The following is a 21,659-nucleotide window of genomic DNA, read 5'->3' as shown; positions in this document are numbered from 1 at the left end:
AAAGTAACCGTTACTGACTGCCACATTTTTTTTTCCTGATTTCTTATAGTGTTTCTTAAAGCCAGAAAGTTGCCATTTGAAATGACTTTAGTTTTATGTCATGTCTGTGATCTGCTTTTTTTTTTTTACAAAATTAAACAACTGAATGAACATCCTCCGAGGCCGGTGATTCCATAATTTTTGCCAGGGGTTGTACAGCGCATAGAGTGAGTATGTATTGTGTATAAATTGAGTATGTATTGAGTATGTAAGGCGGATGTTATCTGCATCCAGATTTTTGAGCTACTCAACAATCCTGGCTGTGGACATGCGTGCCTCTACGGATGATCACGGACGTGTTCGGATGACGGCCGCCTCATACAGGCATGTTACACGGATATTGCGGATGTTTGGCGAATATTGGCCAATTTTGTGCGCAATCCATACGCAAATCCTCCTACACGCCAGTGGGACAGGGCCCTAAGTTCAACTTGAATGTAAATGCTGTATAATGTTGGTTATTAATGTCCCCACATGCTTTTCTTCTTCTTTTATTTTTTTAAACAAAAAAGTATTCATCAATTTTATCAGACAAGTACAGAACTGACTAAAAACACTGACAAAAAAGCACATCTATGTAAGATAATTTAATTTAGTTGGGACTACATATATTTATTAGATGGAAATCCAGTTGAATGACTCAGTTTTTTGAGTGTACAGCCAACACGATATAGTCTTTATTAACGCTGACTTAACTGAACGTATGAATGTAACTTTTCAGTAACTTTTACTTCAGACTTGCATGGTGTCTCTTTAGTCAGGCAGAACTGTGAAAAGTCCATAAAATGACCATATTCAATGCAGTGTAACATTAATGGAAAAATGAGCTTTGATGCTGGAGGTTCTGTTGAATTTGTCACCAAACAATTGGTCAATCCCTTTTACCTTCACCCTTGTTTCACTCAGTGTCACTACAGTAGATCCAAGATGGATCTGCACATTGAGTGGGCACAAGTTTTTACACTGGATGCCCTTCCTGACGCAACGCCACATAGCATGCCTAATGGGCACTGGTGGCCTTTAACCAGGAGCCTTCCGCATTAGAAACAAGCGCTCTTAACTGCTGCACAATTAACTGTAATTAAAGTACCTGACGCTCTTTAAGTAGATCTGTAACAAAGTATAATGGGACGAAAGTTGATCTGAGGCATGTAGAAGAATTTTTAGGTCCATATTTGAACTGTGATGAACTATCAAGTGTCCTGATCCGAACTGTATGTCCTCTGGTTGAACTAGCAGGTGTTCAACCCAAAAAAAGGGCTCTATTAGTCATTTAGTCTGTCAGGGGCTTTCCAAGGCCTTTTAGGTGCTTTCCCGCAGGCCGCGTGCAGGGGCCTCAGGCCAGCTGCACGTGTGGCTGAGGCCACGTGCGGAGGGGGCCTCAGGCCAGCTGCACCTGTGGCTGAAGGTCTTTTAAAAAAATCAGTTCTAAATCCTTCATGTTTTAATGGGAGCGTTTGTCACATTGAAATAATGGCCTAACACCTGCTTAGGGTTCACTAGAGGACGCTTCCAATAGAAAACCATGTCTTGGGAATGAAATAAATAAAAAAGTCGAAGGAGGAGCGATGCCTGCGGGTCTCCAATAAATAGACGAGCGCGGTTGTCATATTCAGTCTCTCTAGAGGACTCAGTTTGTCTAAGCTTTGTGTCGAAGGCTTAAATAAACTTAAAAACTCTGTGCATTTTATCTTGCTTAAGGCTGAATTATTCTAAAGTGTTGTGTCCTCTTTCTAGCATATCACTTGCAATTAGTTTGTGTTATCTAAAAGACGACATCCTGAGAAGACCAAAAAGACGAGCCGCGACAGAACTTGGCGAGCCAGCTTCAGGAGGGTCCAGGGGCATTCCGGCAGCCTGGGGCAGTCCAGCTCATCTCTCCAGACCGTAAATAACAGTGATCACGACTAAAAGGTAAGCAGAAACCTTTTATAATTTCTGCACGATCTGGAGGAGTGAGTCGGGATTTCCGCCCAAGTTGACAGGTGATATTTTTTAATTGCCTCTTACCCAAAAGAACCTGGACTAAGAAAATTGATAAGAGACTAAAAAAAGATAAGATTGAAAATTATCAGGCCTTGTAGATAAAATGCTCAGAAGGTGTGTGTGTTCCCGGGAAAAAGAATGTCTATGTGAGTGAAAGTTCAGGAATGTTCATGAACTCTGGTGCGGAAAGAGTGCGTGGAGAACTAACCTGGATGCTTGGGGAATAATTGGTGTTGAAATTCGTTACTAACGTGCCGGCTGATAGCATGCGCTGTAGGGGTTAATTTAGGGGAGTATACTGACAAATAGATACAAGGTAATACAAGGTTATTTAAAGAGTTTAACAGAGACTGAAGTGAAATAAGTGAGAAAAAAGAGTTTAACAAGAGAATACGTGCAGAGAAAGCACAAGATAAGCGCCTGAGGGGGCGCAGTAGAAATACCGTACGTGATAAAGAGATTTAAAGAGAAAAGTGCAAAGAAGCACAGCTGACAGTAAGTAAAAGAGCTCAATAAAGGACGTCATTTTTTAAGAAAAGAGAAAAACTATAAAAAAATAATAAAATAAATAGAGAGTTAGTGCAGAATACATGAGAATTAATGAAGCAGAAAATAGTGCAGTAAGGCACCAAATACACGCTTGTGGGGCGTGGGAGAAGAATAAGTAATTAAGTACACAGTAATATGAGTTTTTTATAAGACAAGAAAAAGAGTATTTTCAGTGCAAAGGCACATTAAGCTCACGAGGAGCTCAGTAAGTGAAAAAAAAAAAGGTAGAAGAAAGTGCAGAAAGGCACAGGATACGCACGCGAGGCGCGGTAAGGCGTAGAAATAAATGAAATATTGTATGCTCAGAAAGGAGCTTGTGAAAATAATATAGTAAGCACAGGATACGCACGCGAGGCGCGGTAAGGCGTAGAAGTAAATGAAATATTGTATGCTCAGAAAGGAGCTGGTGGAAAATAATATATTAAGCACAGGATACGCACGCGAGGCGCGGTAAGGCGTAGAAGTAAATGAAATATTGTACGCTCAAAGAGGGCTTGAAAAAGTAATATATGAAGTTGCTGACAGCGCCGGAGAAGCTGTCTAACGTGAAGAAGAGATACATGCTTAAACAGAACACATTGGTGTTAAGTGAATAAAAAGGTTGTTTAAAGCCGCGGAGTGAAAAGTGGCAGAAGTCTAGATAGAGATATATAGAAAGTTGTTTTTAATAATTTTTGTGTATAAAGCTTTTGAAGATTGGTGTGTGGGAGAGTGGAGAGTAATCTGTGTAAAGCTGTGAGAACTTGCAGGCTGGCTGACATACAAGATTAATGTGAAAGAGTACGAGGGGGAGGTATTTAGACCCAACAGGAGGACTTGGGAGGTGCATGACAGGCAGAGAGGAAAGTGTGAAACAGACAGTGAAGAAAAAGACAGGAGAAGAGTGCTATGTAAATACAGAGAAGGTAGATATTATTTCAAAGAGAGAAAACTAATAAACAAACATAGCAGAAAAAGACGAGAAGCAGAAAGTAAAAAAAGAAAAAAAAAAAAAATTTAATTAGAAGGGAAATAGAAAGTCGGGAGCAAAGACATTAGGAGGTGTTAGGGTTGTAAGAGGATTAAATAAATAAAGTTGGTTATAAATCAAAAGAGATAAAGCTTAGATTATAGTGAAAAAGCTGACAGACTGATCAATGCTTGGGACAGTCATTGATGGGAGACTTAAGTGATGATGAAATAATACTCCCAGAACATTACTTGACTGACGGAGACATCGAAACCCAGGGAATCAGGACACATTTTTGGCTGGAAAGGACCTATTTTGACAGGGTAGGAGCAGAACATTGGCAGGACGAACAAGAGATCAATCAGAAATTATGGCAGATTACTAAGGTAATCAATCTGAAGCAAAAGAAAGAACAATTCCCTCTAATTAATTGGGAGCTGCTGATAAGACGTCTGTGGCATCAGGGTTTAACCCCGTGGCTGGAGCTGCTTTGTGCTGACCCTAATAAAGAACTTAGCATACCATTAAATCATTTAGTAACACTACCAACCGATCCAGGTGAAGAACTGTTTCCTAGGTTGACTCTGACTGTGGTCCCAAGGAAGGTTCGGTGGGAAACAGGTAAATTTTCATATTTAGTTAAAGAAAAAGAAGACGGGCATAACAGTTGGAAATTTAATCCTTTTAAGGGTTTAAAATACAAAACAGGTGTTACAGCCAGCAAGTTATTGGTCTGGATCAGGACAGCCCCTGAGGGACTACCAGAGCACCATAGAAACATCTCACATAGTGTTTGTCAGGGTTACATGGGTAACTCTCAAGGTCAAGGTCGGGAAAGTACCCCGCTAGACTTAGTACTAAGAAAATATCCAGGAAAACGCATTAAGGCCAACCAATGTATGAAAAAGTGGCACAAAAGGTCACATGGGGGCAGGCAATGGCCTTTGGAGGGATCATTTGATCCCGTGATGTGTGAAGCAGTTGCGGTAGAAATACAGGAAAAAGAAATTAAAGATCAGCAGAAGAACGTAAATAACAACAAAAAACGCACTGAAGAAAAAGAAGTTTTGGCCTTGTTCAAGCAGGAAGCACAGAGGCTACAGCAGAAAAGAGAAAAAATGACAGAGGAAAGATCCAAAGAGACTAAAGCCAGTGCACCGAGCTGGGAAGCAGAGCCACCCCCATATAAACATCATGATATGGGGAAGACAGCTGGACAATTTGTATTAGGAACTCGTGAAGAGGACCAAGGCATGGATGTGGAGGGCAAATTCACACTGACACTAAAAGCTCGAGAGCCACAAGGAGACAGGTCCTCAGTCTGTCAAATGGATCATACAAGGTCTCCAAGTCCGAAAAGTAAGTGGTCGCTCACCACGACCAGCAGGGGGGGGCCACAAATAACAGTGACACGGAGGCAGACGAGGATAAAGAGAGAGACCTGAAGGCTCCGCCTGCACATCGAGGTCCACTGAAAACCGTCCCCTCCCACCATAAGTCAGCCGACTGGACCTTCACAGGCTATAGAGGCTCCGAAGAGTGGCACAAGAGCTTCTGTGACACACTGGATCTGGCCAGAAGAGATAATGAAGAACTAGCAGAGCAACTTCGGCTAGCGAAGGAAAGAATACAAAGACATAGGGACGCCGAGGAAAGAAGAATATTACAACAATCGACGCCCAATCAAGGGAATCACATTATAGAGCCACCCACCTGAAAAATTTCTGGTGAGATCGTCATTGAGACTGCAAAAGAGGCCCGACTCAGGCAAAGACAACAATGTGTAGCCAAAGACATAGCGGCTTTAGAACAGAATATAACCGACTGGATGGACTGCCTGGAACCAGTCAGTCGCACTCGATCTGGAAGACAGTATGGAGTCCGCACAGAAGAAGAGGAGGACGAAGACCTCATATGCCCATTGGTGGTTAGAAATGGTCATCATGTGTATACCCCATGGAGCTGGACAGACATGGTGGGGCTGGCCAACAGACTGCCAGACATCACCCAAGGAGCTGGGAGATGGATAACTGCCTTAGAAGAAGGCACTGCAGGGGTAACCTTGTCTTTAGGTGACATAAAAGCCTTGCTAATGCATGTCATGGGAAAACATGACACTGAAGAATTAGCAGGAAAGGTTGGACTAACACAAATGATGGGCACTAATCAACATGATGAAGTCCCCTTTAATCGCTATAGAAACTCCATGTGGGAAGGACTGAGAAGAAAGTACCCTGAGGTCTTGGATCCCTCTAAATTGGATGATGAGGAGTGGACACCTGAAGAGTGCCCAAAGAAGTTCCTGCACCGATTCCAGAAGAGATGGGCGGAGGAAACAGGAAATGCATGGAACCATTCTCCAGCAACTGAAATCCTGTTTAAAATAACTGTAAAAAAAGCTCTACCAGATGAGGTTCAGAAAGCCCTAGATGGAGTTGTGGGACTATCGAAAATGAATTGGGCTTTATACTCTGAGCATATTTGTCACCATCTTGAAATCTACAAGAAAGAAAAACAAAAAGATGAAGATGCAGCAAAATCCCTGACGAAAAAATTGGTGCAGATGCAGTTGGGAGAGCTAACCAAAGTCAAGAAAGAAAAAACAAAGACCCAGGCACCAATGATGACCCCTGTTCCTTCTGAGTCGGCAAGCACAGGCCCTACGGCAAACACTGCTGCCACCTTACAGGCACCTGTGGTAACAGCCACACAGAGCCCCCAAGGAGCAGCAGGGAGCACTGCTGCAGGAGAAGTCTCAGCACCAGTGGAGCATCACTATCACTACCATAGCACTGGCACACCCGGAAATGGACCCACCTACAGTCATGGGTGGAGAGGAGAGTCACGGAACTTTCAAGGTCAAAGAGGAGGGTGGCGAAGAGGATCTCGCCAACCTTCATTTGGAAGCAGATTCCAGAACTCAGCTCCCAGGAACAGTCAAGCGGGACCGCCTATGGGACCAACACCCCCAATAGGGGATCAACCCTCTAATGAGTGTTGGAGCTGTGGACAACCTGGACATCGAATGAGAAATTGTCCGGCCCGACCTTGGGTTGGACCCTCTGCCTATTGGCAATAGGGAGGCCTAGAGAAGACAGAGGGGGAAACGGTGGCATTGGCTATTTCGATGATACCTAAGGAAGAGCCAACCGTCACTGTTAATATACAAAACAGAGATTTCCCTTTCATGGTGGATACAGGGGCAACATACTCTTGCATAGGGAAAATGGGCGCTCATCTCCCCCTCTCTGGGTCTGTAATTAAGACCATCGGCTTCTCTGGGAAGACTCAAATAATACCGTTTACACGCCCACTTCCTGTAACGATTGCAGGAAAAACAATTGAAGCACCCCTGTTATACTCACAAAATACACCTGTGAATTTGCTGGGAAGAGACATTTTATGTAAGCTACAAACCCAGATAGTGTGTACCCATCAAGGACTGCAAATACACTTTCCTGACGAAGCACTCGCCAACATTATGGTGCTTATGGACATGGAAAACAAGGTCCGACCTGTGCAACCCATGGTATACTGGCTGAAGTTACAACCAGAAAATTCAAATCTTCAACTGGAATGGGAAAAATGGAAGCCCTGGGCAGAACAACACTATGAAGCAGTATGTACACCTAGTTTACCTTTACATGTCACCCTGATGTTCGATGCCAAACAAGAACAAACTGACTATGCATGCTGCTGGGATGTATTGATGAATCAACGGCTGTTTCACATAACCACCACAGAAATTTATTTAGGCCCCCAAGGGGCCGCAGCTTCTGTCAAGCTAACTTCAGCTGAACAACAATGGTATCAAGTGCCGAATGCCACGCCTCATGTGACCCTTTTAGTCTCTGAAAAGTACGAATCCCATGACCTAGGTCCAATGGTAAAGACAGCCTCAGAAGTTGAAGAATGGCAAAACATGGAAAGTCCACAAGTACATCTGTCAAAAGACCAGCAGTTTGTACAAATTAATTTAAAAGTAAATGATGAGGCTATAGCTCAAAAAGTGGAGCTCAATCCTAGACCAGAGGGACAGATGGTGTTATCGGCCCAACAAGAGAAATTGTTAGAGCAAATACCACCAGTGGTGTGGTCCAAAAGCAAAACAGATGTAGGACTAGTAAAAACAGCCTTACCAGTAAAAATAAAAGTAAAACCGGGAGCAAAACTGCCTCACCAAAGGCAGTATCCATTAAAACCTCAGGCTATTGAAGGCATAAAACCAGTAATTAAGGGACTAATGGCAGCTGGAGTTCTAATAAAAACTGCAAGCCCATGCAATACTCCTATCTATCCTATCCCTAAAAACAATACCAAAGAGTATCGGCTGGTACATGATTTGCGTCCTATCAATGCAATAATAGAAATGGATGCACCTATAGTACCTGATCCGCATACTATACTATCAAGCATCCCTGCTGGAGCAAAATGGTACACAGTAATAGATCTGTGTTCAGCCTATTTCAGTGTGCCTGTGCACCCAGACTCACAACATTTGTTTGCATTCACATTTCTGGGACAACAGCTAACGTATACACGGCTACCTCAGGGACTGAACCTGTCCCCAGCCATCTTTAACAAAGTCCTGGCTGAAGATTTACAACACCTTGATATACCCAGTACATTGGTGCAATATATGGATGATCTCCTTATTGCATCAGAGACTCAAGAACAGTGTGAAAAAGATTCATTAATTGTATTGCATGCATTGGCAGATGGAGGTCATAAAGTAAGTAAGGACAAATTGCAGTTCTGCAAACAACAAGTAGAATACTTGGGAAGACAGTTGTGTGGGACCACGCGATGTATAGCCCCAAGCCAAGTGGAGGCTATAGTCAAGGCTCCCAAACCCCAAACAGTGGGACAGATGCTTTCATTCCTTGGGATGGCAGGGTACAGTCGGCCGTGGATTTGTGATTATGCTATAAAAACTGCACCTTTGCGTGCCATGATTAGAGCAGTGGGGCAAACAAGCAATGCAGCTCTCCTCGTCTGGACAGATCAGGCAACGGGAGCTTTTGAGGCCCTAAAAACAGACATGCAATCTGCTCCCGCGTTAGGTAACCCAGATTATGGGAAACCTTTCCATTTGTATGTTACTGAAAAAGCTGGTTATGCTTGTGCTGTACTAATGCAGGAAACAAATGAAGGAAAACAACCATTGACCTATTATAGTACAAAGCTTGACAACATTGAAACAGGATTGCCACCATGCTATCAGGGTCTAGCAGCAGCTGCCTTTGCATTTCAAAAAGCATCATCCATAATCATGGGACATGCAGTAACGTTGTACACGTCGCATCAGTTACATGCCCTGCTAACCAGTCAGCGTTTTGTCTTAACACAAGCTAGACGCACTGGATATGAAGTTGTGTTGTCCGCTCCAGAAATAACAATACAACGTTGTCACACGGTGAATCCCGCCACCAAATTGACCACACCGTTAGATGGTACTCCACATAACTGTGTGGCAGAGACAGAGAAATTTTTGAGAGCCAGAGAACATTTGTATAATCACGCCATAGATGCAGATCTAACCCTGTTCGTGGATGGCTCATGCTTTCGGGATGCCGCGGGATTGCATGCGGGTATGGGGATTGTTAAACTAAACACGGATGGCGAGACCTTTGAATTACTGGAGTCCCAAGGAATTGATCAGCCTTGTTCAGCCCAACTGGCAGAAATCAAAGCCTTAACTATGGCTTGCCAGATAGCTAAAGATCAACGTGTTAATATCTACACAGACTCAGCCTACGCTTATGGCGTATGTCATGTACATGCAAACATTTGACAACAAAGGGGATTCCTGAGAGCAGATGGCACCCCTGTCACTCATGGAGAAGCGATTTCCCAACTGTTACAAGCTCTCCAATTACCGTCTGAGGTAGCCATCATTAAATGTGCAGGTCATCAAAAGAATAATAACATCATGGCTCAAGGTAACAACCTAGCAGATGACGCAGCGCGCAAAGGAGCACAAGGAGAAAATATGTTTCCCCTGCTAACCATCCAAGATTGTGCCCCACTGGTTTCACTTGACGCACTGATAGTGGCTCAAAGTAGGGCCAGTGGAGAAGAAAAACGAATGTGGGTTAAACGAGGCGCTATTGAGACACGCAGTCAGGGGCCAGCGGACAAGCTGTGGCGCAGTAGTCATGGACATTTTGTGTTACCCACCAATTTATTACGACATGCAATCATTTGGGCCCACGGACCCGATCATTGTTTGCGAGTCCAAATTATGAACAAACTAAAAGCTGTCTGGTGGTCACCATATATGGCAGCAACAGTGGACCGTTTGTTGAATGAGTGTGAGGTATGTGCACAGTACAATGTCCGGAAATCATTCACAGCCCCTTTAGCCCACATTCCGGTCCCTGATGGGCCATTCAGACATCTTATGATGGATTTCATAGACATGGGAGCTGAAAATCGAGTTAAACGAATGAGATATGTTTTGGTAGTGATATGCAGATTCAGCCGATGGATTGAGGCAGTAGCCTCTGCAAATCAAGACCATAAAACGGTAGCCAAATTCTTGTGCCGAGATGTCTTTCCAAGATTTGGCATTCCAGATACTATCTCATCTGACAACGGTAGGGCTTTTGTAGCCAAGGTTACACAAGAAACATTCAAACAATTGGGTATCAAACTTTCAGAAAGCACTGTAACTAGGTTTAAGGATATGATTCCTTCTTTATGTTCTCTAATGTCATATACCAACACAGAGCAGAGTAGCTACCTAAACTCTGTAAGGGAGTTAGAGTATCTTGTCAATAGTTTTACATCCTCATTGAAGACAACTTTGGATGCTGTAGCTCCTCTGAAAAAGAGAGCTTTAAATCAGAAGTGTCTGACTCCGTGGTATAACTCACAAACTCGTAGCTTAAAGCTGATAACCCGTAAGTTGGAGAGGAAATGGCGTCTCACTAATTTAGAAGATCTTCACTTAGCCTGGAAAAAGAGTTTGTTGCTCTATAAGAAAGCCCTTCGTGAAGCTAGGACATCTTTCTACTCATCACTAATTGAAGAAAATAAGAACAACCCCAGGTTTCTTTTCAGCACTGTAGCCAGGCTGACAAAGAGTCAGAGCTCTATTGAGCTGAGTATTCCATTAACTTTAACTAGTAATGACTTCATGACTTTCTTTGCTAACAAAATTTTGACTATTAGAGAAAAAATTACTCATAACCATCCCAAAGATGTATCGTTATCTTTGGCTGCTTTCAGTGATGCCGGTATTTGGTTAGACTCTTTCTCTCCGATTGTTCTGTCTGAGTTATTTTCATTAGTTACTTCATCCAAACCATCAACATGCTTATTAGACCCCATTCCTGCCAGGCTGCTCAAGGAAGTCCTACCATTATTTAATGCTTCAATCTTAAATATGATCAATCTATCTTTGTTAGTTGGTTATGTACCACAGGCCTTTAAGGTGGCAGTAATTAAACCATTACTTAAAAAGCCATCACTTGACCCAGCTATCTTAGCTAATTATAGGCCAATCTCCAACCTTCCTTTTCTCTCAAAGATTCTTGAGAGGGTAGTTGTAAAACAGTTAACTGATCACCTGCAGAGGAATGGTCTATTTGAAGAGTTTCAGTCAGGTTTTAGAATTCATCATAGTACAGAAACAGCATTAGTGAAGGTTACAAATGATCTTCTTATGGCTTCGGACAGTGGACTTATCTCTGTGCTTGTTCTGTTGGACCTCAGTGCTGCTTTTGATACTGTTGACCATAAAATTTTATTACAGAGATTAGAGCATGTCATAGGTATTAAAGGCATTGCGCTGCGGTGGTTTGAATCATATTTGTCTAATAGATTACAGTTTGTTCATGTAAATGGGGAATCTTCTTCACAGACTAAAGTTAATTATGGAGTTCCACAAGGTTCTGTGCTAGGACCAATTTTATTCACTTTATACATGCTTCCCTTGGGCAGTATTATTAGACGGTATTGCTTAAATTTTCATTGTTACGCAGATGATACCCAGCTTTATCTATCCATGAAGCCAGAGGATACGCACCAATTAGCTAAACTGCAGGATTGTCTTACAGACATAAAGACATGGATGACCTCTAATTTCCTGCTTTTAAACTCAGATAAAACTGAAGTTATTGTACTTGGCCCCACAAATCTTAGAAGCATGGTGTCTAACCAGATCGTTACTCTGGATGGCATTTCCCTGATCTCTAGTAATACTGTGAGAAATGTTGGAGTTATTTTTGATCAGGATATGTCATTCAAAGCGCATATTAAACAAATATGTAGGACTGCCTTTTTGCATTTACGCAATATCTCTAAAATCAGAAAGGTCTTGTCTCAGAGTGATGCTGAAAAACTAATTCATGCATTTATTTCCTCTAGGCTGGACTATTGTAATTCATTATTATCAGGTTGTCCTAAAAGTTCCCTAAAAAGCCTTCAGTTGGTTCAGAATGCTGCAGCTAGAGTACTGACGGGGACTAGCAGGAGAGAGCATATCTCACCCGTGTTGGCCTCCCTTCATTGGCTTCCTGTTAATGCTAGAATAGAATTTAAAATTCTTCTTCTTACTTATAAGGTTTTGAATAATCAGGTCCCATCTTATCTTAGGGACCTCGTAGTACCATATTACCCCATTAGAGCGCTTCGCTCTCAGACTGCGGGCTTACTTGTAGTTCCTAGGGTTTGTAAGAGTAGAATGGGAGGCAGAGCCTTCAGCTTTCAGGCTCCTCTCCTGTGGAACCAGCTCCCAATTCAGATCAGGGAGACAGATACCCTCTCTACTTTTAAGATTAGGCTTAAAACTTTCCTTTTCGCTAAGGCTTATAGTTAGGGCTGGATCGGGTGACCCTGGACCATCCCTTGGTTATGTTGCTTTAGACGTAGACTGTGTTTCATAATTATTGTATGGCCTTGCCTTGCAATGTGGAGCGCCTTGGGGCAACTGTTTGTTGTGATTTGGCGCTATACAAGAAAAAAGTTGATTGATTGATTGATTGAAACAGAAGTTTGGGTGTGTTTATCACCCCCAATCAAATGGGGCGGTGGAACGGGCTAATGGCATTTTAAAGAACAAACTAGCAAAAATCATAGACAGCAATGGCAAACTAACCTGGCTGGATGCGTTGCCGCTTGCTTTATTGTCAATGCGCTCACAAACTAACCGACTAACCCATTTGACACCATTTGAAGCTCTTACAGGTCGGCCGATGCCTATTCCATACCTGAGAGGACCCTACGAAGGACCATCGCTGGAGCAGCTACAAGACGAATGGCATAATTATCTGAGACAGTTAACCCAAATACACAAAACTATCTTTTTGCAGGTCAAAGGTGCTACAGAAGACAGAGAAGCAGAGATTCCACTCGAAAATCAGAGCATCCAGCCTGGTGATCTGGTTTACGTCAAGGTGTTCAAAAAGAAGTGGGACAGGCCCCGCCGAGAAGGTCCTTTTAAAGTTATTCTTGCCTCACGTACAGCAGTCAAAGTAGACGGTAAGGACACTTGGTTTCATTTAAACCACTGCTGTAGGGTTGGTGGCCCAGCGCCCCCTGCGGCCTCTGCAAGCTCGTCTTGGCAGAGCCGCCGGGCCAAGGGGGGAAGCAGGAGAAGCCAGAGACCCTACAGCAGCACCGAGGGACGGCCACGCCTCCCTGCAGCCAGAAGAAGCACCGAGGGAAGGCCACGCCTCCCTGCAGCCAGGCGAACACCGGCCAAGGCGCTCACAGAGACTGATTGAACAAAGACGACGCACAGCTTCAGAGAGTAGTGGATCCCTGCCAGATAGAGCAGCGACAGACTCAGATGCAGACTCAGAGACAACTGGAGACGCAGGCCAACAGACAGACAGAAATACAGACCGACAGATAGACAGGCCACAGGAGACATCAGACTCGGACAGCAACTCAGTAGATTTACCGACAGAAGAACCACAGGAAGTACAACCCAGACAAAGCACAGATACACCACACATCCCTAGTGACAGCTCATCTAGTGACAGCTCACTCAGTAGCACATCTAGTAGCACATCTCAACAGTCACCAGAGAAATGATTAAGGAATTATTCAAGGGATTGACAATACTACTGGTGGTCAGTATGGGAGAAAATAGACATCCAAAACATACAAGTGACTGTGCCGTGGCCATGGCCGCAATAGCAGCTAAACAAGGCATTCTAAACACAGGAAAAACATATAATTTGGTATACATTAAATCAAAAGCCTACAAGAACATAGGAATACAGGGAAAGCTGGGGGATTACATATTAGGCGAAGCCATTAGCATCAAATGTGAAGAGGAGGGAACACTCAACATAGAGGTAATTTGTGATAAAAGAGGATGCAGGGAAACCAAGCAAGACGTAACTGTTACAGTACATGAAGCCACAAAATGGGTAAAAATCAAACCAAGGAAAAAGAGGACAATTAGAAGCCTAGAAACAAGCAGTCACTTAGGGAGATGGGATCCCAGTACAGACCTAGCCCGCACACAAGGGTTGAAGACCAATTTATTTTACCAATGGTTGAAATTTTCGGCTAGGCAGATCAGTGAAAAGCCTTGCATAGCCTGTCACCGGAAAGGTGTGATACCTCAGGCTAAACCCCTACCTGATATCAACAACTGTTATAGGAGCCCCCAACATAACTCAGACCAAGCAGAATGCTATACACAATGTGTTATGAAAATGGCAGTAGGTGATGAAAAATATGCTGCCGACAGTAAACTTTGTCCAGTGCCCCTAAGTACAGAAGGAACCGTTCCACCTATGATTAAAATAGAGAAAGGGATGATACACCCATTCTGTATAGCTAAAGGCTTAGTAGCACAATACATAAGCGATTGGCAGGTAGGGACGACCCGGCCAAAACACCACATACAGTGTATGCAAAAGCAGCAAGAATACAAACCGGCCAAAACAGCATGGAACATTACCGTCTGTCACACCCTGCCAGCAGCAGGCATACAGTGTGAACAAATAGTACCGGCCATAGGGGGGTCTGTAATTGGACTGAATCTCACCCATGCTTCATGGGTATCTACTCCAAATTTAGCTAAGGGAACGGTACCCTTAGCTGACATCTTTTGGATATGCGGACAAAAAAGGAAACTCCTGTCATCGCTGTCCCCGAATTGGAAAGGCCTTTGTGCTCCTGTGATGCTCACAGGAGCAATAACAGTAATTGAAATGCCGAATTCAATACAACCCATGCCACAGAAACTTCGTAAGAAAAGAGGAATAATGACGTTTAAAACAGACTACAACATCACAGTAAGAAACGGGATACCAGAAGGGATACCCCGACAGTTAGAAGCCATAGACAGTAGCAGAGTTAAAGCAGATGAAGATGCGGATAAATGGGGATGGGCATTGGCTCTGTTTGGGGTTACTCCAAAAATCCGTTCTAGGTTCCAGGAGGTGCAGTGGATTAATTACTTGTGGTATAATCAACAAAGATACCTGAACTGGACATTGGCAGCAGTAGGAGCCTTAACCGAACAACTGCACGCCACCTCGCTAATGACAATGCAAAATAGATTAGCTATTGAGATGATGATGGCTGATGAACAAGGAGTTTGTATTATGATCAAAGCCACCGAATGTTGCACAGCTATTCCCATGCGTACAGGGGAAGACGGAAATTTGACAGAGCTCTTAATCACACTTGAGGAGATGCAACAGGAACTGTTAAGTAACTCCATAGGAGGGAGAAATGAAACTGACGATTCTGGATACATTGTAGGGAATGGAATGAATATTGGCCCACTGTTTTCACTGTTTGGGACTCTAAGGAGAGGGTGGATATCATGGAAAGACTGGTTGTACCAGATAGGTGTAATCTTGGCACTAACAGGGGTGGCGGTCTTGCTGGTAATATGTTGTGGTATTCCCTTGATAAAATTTCTGGTCAATAAATTGATTTCATCCACAGTAGGACAGCTCCCACTGCTAGCCATCCGAGCCCTAGAAGAAAGCACAAACGAAACAGACAGAGAACCAGAATATATGGAAATGGATGAAATACCAATTATCCTCCCCGACAGCCCCCAGCTCCCTAATATTGTGGCGTACACCCCAGATAGGGAGGACTGGGATGGACCGTGCTTGGTGATATTGTAGACGAGGAAGAAGACATGCACGCACATTTACATTCACACACATGCACCCACAAAAATGAGGGATAGGATAGACAATATCTGAAAGAATGACATGGAGCTGTAATAATGAACGTATATGTATATTACTAGGACACAGGAGTATGGCTGAGAGACCAGACTCCCCTGATCAGGGACCTATGCCTGAGCTGCCTCTATCAAGTCTGATTGGACTCTCAGAGCTGTTTGGAGAAGAGGATATACAGGAGGGATGGTCGAGACATGATTGGTCGCCACAGCCGCCATCCATCCAGCAGCTAAACCAGTTGGCAACAGAAGGATCTTCATCGTTCCAGCACCTGGCGATGACGGCTTCACAGAATCTGCCTGCAGCAAGAGTCGGCCCGAGGACTCCACCATCACCTGAAGGACCCTTTGGACTCAGGAACACACCCCTTCCGCAGATGCCATGGAGACAGTCACATGTGCCAGTGGCAACGATACCCTCCAGGGGAGGCAGCCAAGGTCGGCCATATGCAGCAACCGCCCGAGTGCATCCTAGACCCAATTCACTGCTAGGACCTGTCCCCAGCTTTCCACCCCCAAGGCAGGAGAGATATTCTGATCAGCCCAGTACCTCTGGAGGAGGATCAGCAGGGGTAGACCTTAGCCAAACTCACCCACCAGGACAGAGGGGAGCTTTGTACAGGCTACTAAATGCCCAGAGTGTCCCAACCACTTGCCTGTGCGACATCAACAATACTCCCCCCACACACGAAATGCCTTCCCCCTTGTACTTCCTGTCCCCTGGATTGCACAACCTTAATCTGGTCATGGTCACCCCACAGGACATGGCAATCTTGGTTCGAGAGCTTCATCTTCCACAAGAGTCTGTTCCAAAAACCTTGGAGCAGCTCCTGCCCCTCACAAATCACATTCCCCATGAGCTATTTGAGGAAATCATGCCACAACTAAGTCAGACAGCTGCATACCTGTTCAGGATACACCGTGACAATGCCAACATCTCTTGTGCTCAGGAGGGCCTCCATACTCAACTGTGTGGTCTTCAGTCTAGTATGGACATGCTAGCCTGCATGATGGAGCATATGGAAAGGGAACAGCTAGGGCTGGCCACCACCACCCTGAATGTGGGCAAGAATTCTCTGGGGGCCCTGTACAACCTGGCCAAGCAGCACAAGGAGCTGGAAAGATCCATCAGAGAACTGCACGACTGTCTGAAAGCCAGAATTCCTGATCCTCCCCCCACTACCCCTGAAAGGCCAACCTCCCCATGTTCCCCAACTTCTCCCAAAACTTGATTGCAACACATGAAACACAGGATGGATCCGCAGTGAGGCCGGAAGCTGAAGCCTCACCGCGGCTGGACTGATGACCTTAAGGATCTTAAATGGGCCGATGTAACGGTCCTGTAGCTTGGGGGAGTCCACCTTGAGGGGAATGTCCTTTGTGGATAACCACACCTCCTGTCCTGGCCGATACGCAGGGGCCGGGGCCCGCCGACGGTCTGCATGGGCTTTTGCCCTCGTCCGGGCCTTTAGCAAAGCAGAACGGGCGGCACGCCACACCCCACGGCACTTCCGTAGGTGGGCCTGGACCGAGGGCACACCGACCTCTCCCTTAACCACCGGAAACAACGGGGGCTGATACCCCAGACATACCTCAAAAGGGGAGAGGCCGGTGGCTGAAGACACCTGGCTGTTATGAGCATACTCGATCCAGGCCAAATGGGTACTCCAGGCCGCCGGGTGCGTGGCAGTCATGCAGCGCAAAGCCTGTTCCACCTCCTGGTTTACCCGTTCTGCTTGCCCGTTGGTCTGAGGGTGGTACCCGGACGAGAGACTCACCGTGGCCCCCAGTTCCCGGCAGAAGCTCCTCCAGACTTGCGAGGAGAACTGGGGACCGCAATCGGAGACGATGTCTGTTGGAATCCCATGCAGCCGGACGACGTGGTGGACCAGGAGGTCCGCTGTCTCCTGGGCTGTTGGGAGCTTCGGGAGGGCCACGAAGTGGGCCGCCTTGGAGAATCGGTCCACTATCGTGAGGATGGTGGTGTTACCCTGGGACGGCGGGAGGCCCGTGACAAAATCCAGGCCGATGTGGGACCAGGGGCGATGAGGCACAGGCAGCGGCTGGAGTAGTCCTGATGCCCTGCGATGGTCAGCCTTGCCCCTGGCGCAGGTGGTGCAGGCCTGGATATAATCCCGGACGTCGGCCTCTAGGGACGCCCACCAGAAGCGCTGCCGGACAACTGCCACGGTTCTTCGCACCCCTAGATGACAGGAGAGCTTGGAGCCATGACAGAAGTCCAGGACTGCAGCCCTAGCTTCTGGTGGGACGTATAGTTTGTTCTTCGGCCCAGTTCCGGGGTCCGGGCTTCGTGCCAGGGCCTCCCGGACGGTTCTCTCTACGTCCCAGGTGAGGGTGGCCACGATAGTGGACTCCGGGATGATGGGTTCCGGTGGATCCGACAACTCCGCTTTGACTTCATCTTCATGTACCCGGGACAAGGCATCCGATCTCTGGTTTTTGGTCCCGGGACGGTAGGTGATCTGGAAGTCAAAACGGCCGAAGAACAGTGACCAGCGGGCTTGCCTGGGATTCAGCCGCTTGGCGGTCCTGATATACTCCAGGTTCCGGTGGTCAGTGAAAACCGTGAATGGCACGGACGTTCCCTCCAACAGATGTCTCCACTCTTCAAGAGCCTCTTTCACCGCAAGGAGTTCTCGATTGCCGACGTCATAGTTCCGTTCGGCCGGGGTCAACCTGCGGGGAAAAATAGGCACACGGGTGAAGGACCTTATCGGTCTTCCCGCTCTGGGAAAACACAGCTCCTATCCCTGAGTCCGAGGCGTCCACTTCAACCACTAACTGGCGACTAGGATCGGGCTGCACCAGAACGGGTGCAGACGAGAAGCGCCGTTTCAACTCCTTGAACGCGGCATCGCAACGATCCGACCAGGTGAAGGGGACTTTTGGTGAGGTCAGGGCTGTCAGAGGGCTAACTACCTGACTGTAGCCCTTAATGAACCTCCTGTAGAAATTTGCAAAGCCGAGGAACTGTTGCAGCTTCCTACGGCTAGTGGGTTGGGGCCAGTCTCTCACCGCCGCAACCTTGGCCGGATCAGGAGCGACGGAGTTGGGGGAGATGATAAACCCCAGGAAGGACAAAGATGTGCGGTGAAACTCACACTTCTCGCCCTTCACAAACAGCCGGTTCTCCAACAACCGCTGCAGGACCTGACGTACATGCCGGACATGAGTCTCAGGATCCGGAGAAAAGATGAGTATATCGTCTAGATATACGAAGACGAATCGGTGCAGGAAATCCCGCAAGACATCATTAACTAATGCTTGGAACGTCGCGGGGGCGTTTGTGAGGCCGAACGGCATGACCAGGTACTCAAAGTGACCTAATGGGGTGTTGAATGCCATCTTCCATTCGTCTCCCTTCCGGATCCGAACCAGGTGATACGCATTTCTAAGATCCAGCTTAGTAAAGATTTTGGCTCCATGCAGGGGGGTGAACACAGAATCTAATAATGGCAACGGGTATCGGTTGCGAACCGTAATCTCATTCAGCCCCCTGTAATCAATACATGGACGAAGTCCACCATCTTTCTTGCCCACAAAAAAGAAACCTGCCCCCATCGGGGAGGTGGAGTTCCGGATCAGCCTGGCAGCTAATGAGTCCCGGATGTAGGTCTCCATTGATTCGCGCTCAAGTCGTGAGAGGTTGTACAGCCTGCTGGACGGGAACTCAGCGCCTGGAACCAAATCAATGGCACAATCGTACGGACGGTGCGGGGGAAGGGTGAGTGCCAGATCCTTGCTGAAGACGTTAGCAAGATCGTGGTACTCAACCGGCACTGCCGTCAGATTGGGAGGGACTTTGACCTCCTCCTTAGCCTGGGAACCGGGAGGAACCAAGGATCCTAAACACACCCGATGGCAGGTTTCGCTCCACTGAACCACCACCCCAGACGGCCAATCGATCCGGGGATTGTGCTTTAACATCCATGGGATGCCCAAAATCACGCAGGAGGTAGAAGGAGTTACAAAAAACTCAGTCTCCTACCGGTGGTTTCCAGACACCACCAGAGTTACTGGTTGTGTCTTGTGTGTGAGTAAAGGGAGGAGGGTGCCATCTAGTGCCCGCACCTGCAATGGCGAAGGAAGTGCCACCAGAGGGAGCCCTACCTCCCTTGCCCATCTGCTATCTAGCAGATTCCCTTCTGACCCCGTGTCCACCAGTGCTCGGGCTTGAAGGGTTAAATCCCCGCTCAGGATCGTGACTGAGAGTCGTGTGGCAATTTGTGTGTGTCTCACTTGAATGTCTTGACCCCCCCTTAGCCCAGTCTCTAAGGGCGAGTGTTGACGTCTTGGCCGTTTGGGGCAGTCTCTCTGTGTGTGCTCTGTTGAGCTGCAGAGAAAACACTCTCCACGGATCAGCCTCCCCATTTTGGCCCTGTGCGTTTCCCTAACAACGTCAACAGGGGGAGCTGTTGCCCCACAAAGCGCTGCGGCTGTGGAGCGTGGGGAGGGCGGCCCCTTTTCGAACCCGGAAGGGAGAGGGGCGGCGCGTATCCGGTCACGTCCTTCGCCTCGCTCCCGACGGCGTTCCTCTAACCGATTGTCTAATTGTATAATGAGATCAATAAGCCCGTCCAAATCCCGCGGTTCGTCCTTAGCCACCAGATGCTCCTTCAGGACCAACGATAGTCCGTTTACGAAGGCGGCGGGGAGGGCGGTGCTATTCCAGCCGGACCTCGCAGCTGCGATGCGGAAGTCGACTGCATAAGCAGCTGCGCTCCGGCGCCCCTGTCTCATTGACAGCAGCATGGCTGAAGCGGTCTCTCCTCTATTTGGGTGATCGAACACTGTTCTGAACTCCCTCACAAACCCATCATATGTCAGAAGGAGCCATGAATTTTGCTCCCAGAGCGCTGTAGCCCAACCGCGTGCCTTGCCGCGAAGCAGATTAATCACATAAGCTATCTTACTAGCATCAGTCGCGTACATGACGGGACGTTGTGCGAAGACGAGCGAACACTGCATAAGAAAGTCCGCGCATGTCTCCACACAACCCCCGTACGTTTCTGGAGGGCTTATGTATGCTTCAGGGGAAGGTGGGAGGGGTCGTTGAACGACCTGTGGAACGTCACTATTGCGCACAGGATCGACAGGAGGGAGAGCCGCAGCAACGCCCTGAGGGCGCGCTTCCACCTGCGCGGCGAGAGCCTCCACCCTGCGGTTAAGGAGGACGTTCTGCTCGGTCATCAGATCCAGCCGAGCCGTAAAAGCGGTGAGGATTCGCTGCAACTCACCGATCATTCCTCCTGCAGACGCCTGTGCGCCCTGCTCTTCCATTGGCCGTTCAACGGCCGGTCGACGCCCCTCGGGGTCCATGACGTTGGCCGAGATATCCTGTTGGGAAAGTGTAGGTACACGGACCCACAACAGGGGGCGCAAATGAACAGACAATGGATGAGGTCAAATAACAACACTTTACTGTTGTGAATGGGCACAACAAATACAATCAGATTACAACAATAGACAAAAGCCAAATCACAAAAGGTGTCGTGTGGGCAGGCTCGAAGATAGGAGACGTCTGTCCAAAGCAGAACCGGAACCACACGATTTCCTCCGCCACCAGACCCCGGGAATACTGGAGCCGCCAAGTCCCGAACTCCCAGGTGGCCACTGCCTGGTACTGCTGGCGAGGAACAAAAGAACAATTAAATGTGGGTGCGTCTGCACCCAGGAATCCGTACGGCAGGAAAACTACCTCCACCACTCGTTGGAAAAGGAGTCAGCTAAACAACTCACAAAAGTCACAAAAGATCACTGTTAACCAGTCAGCTGAGCACGTTACTACCTTCAAGGTAGAACGATATCTCGGCAAAGAGGTGGAGGCGTCGTCCTGCTGATATTCCCCTGCTGATCAGATGATGGGTAACAGCTGTTGCAGGTGATGCGTGACAGCTGTCACCCTGGCTGCTCCTGTGAGGCGACTGCGCCCTCTCGTGCCTG

The 21,659-nt window shown here is 46.9% G+C and overlaps 1 long non-coding RNA gene across 1 annotated transcript; it reads left to right on the top strand.

Moving 5' to 3' along the window:
- The first annotated feature begins 1,107 nt into the window (after nt 1-1,107).
- LOC117509335 lies at nt 1,108-8,319 on the top strand. Its single transcript, XR_004560382.1, has 3 exons — nt 1,108-1,190; nt 2,945-2,946; nt 8,309-8,319. It is a non-coding gene; the product is annotated as an uncharacterized LOC117509335 (long non-coding RNA).
- The last annotated feature ends 13,340 nt before the right edge of the window (nt 8,320-21,659 follow it).

The sequence above is a fragment of the Thalassophryne amazonica genome, chromosome 4 (genome assembly GCF_902500255.1).
Source record: "Thalassophryne amazonica chromosome 4, fThaAma1.1, whole genome shotgun sequence".
NCBI lineage: Eukaryota > Metazoa > Chordata > Actinopteri > Batrachoidiformes > Batrachoididae > Thalassophryne > Thalassophryne amazonica.
This window is presented reverse-complemented; position numbering and strand designations above follow the sequence as displayed.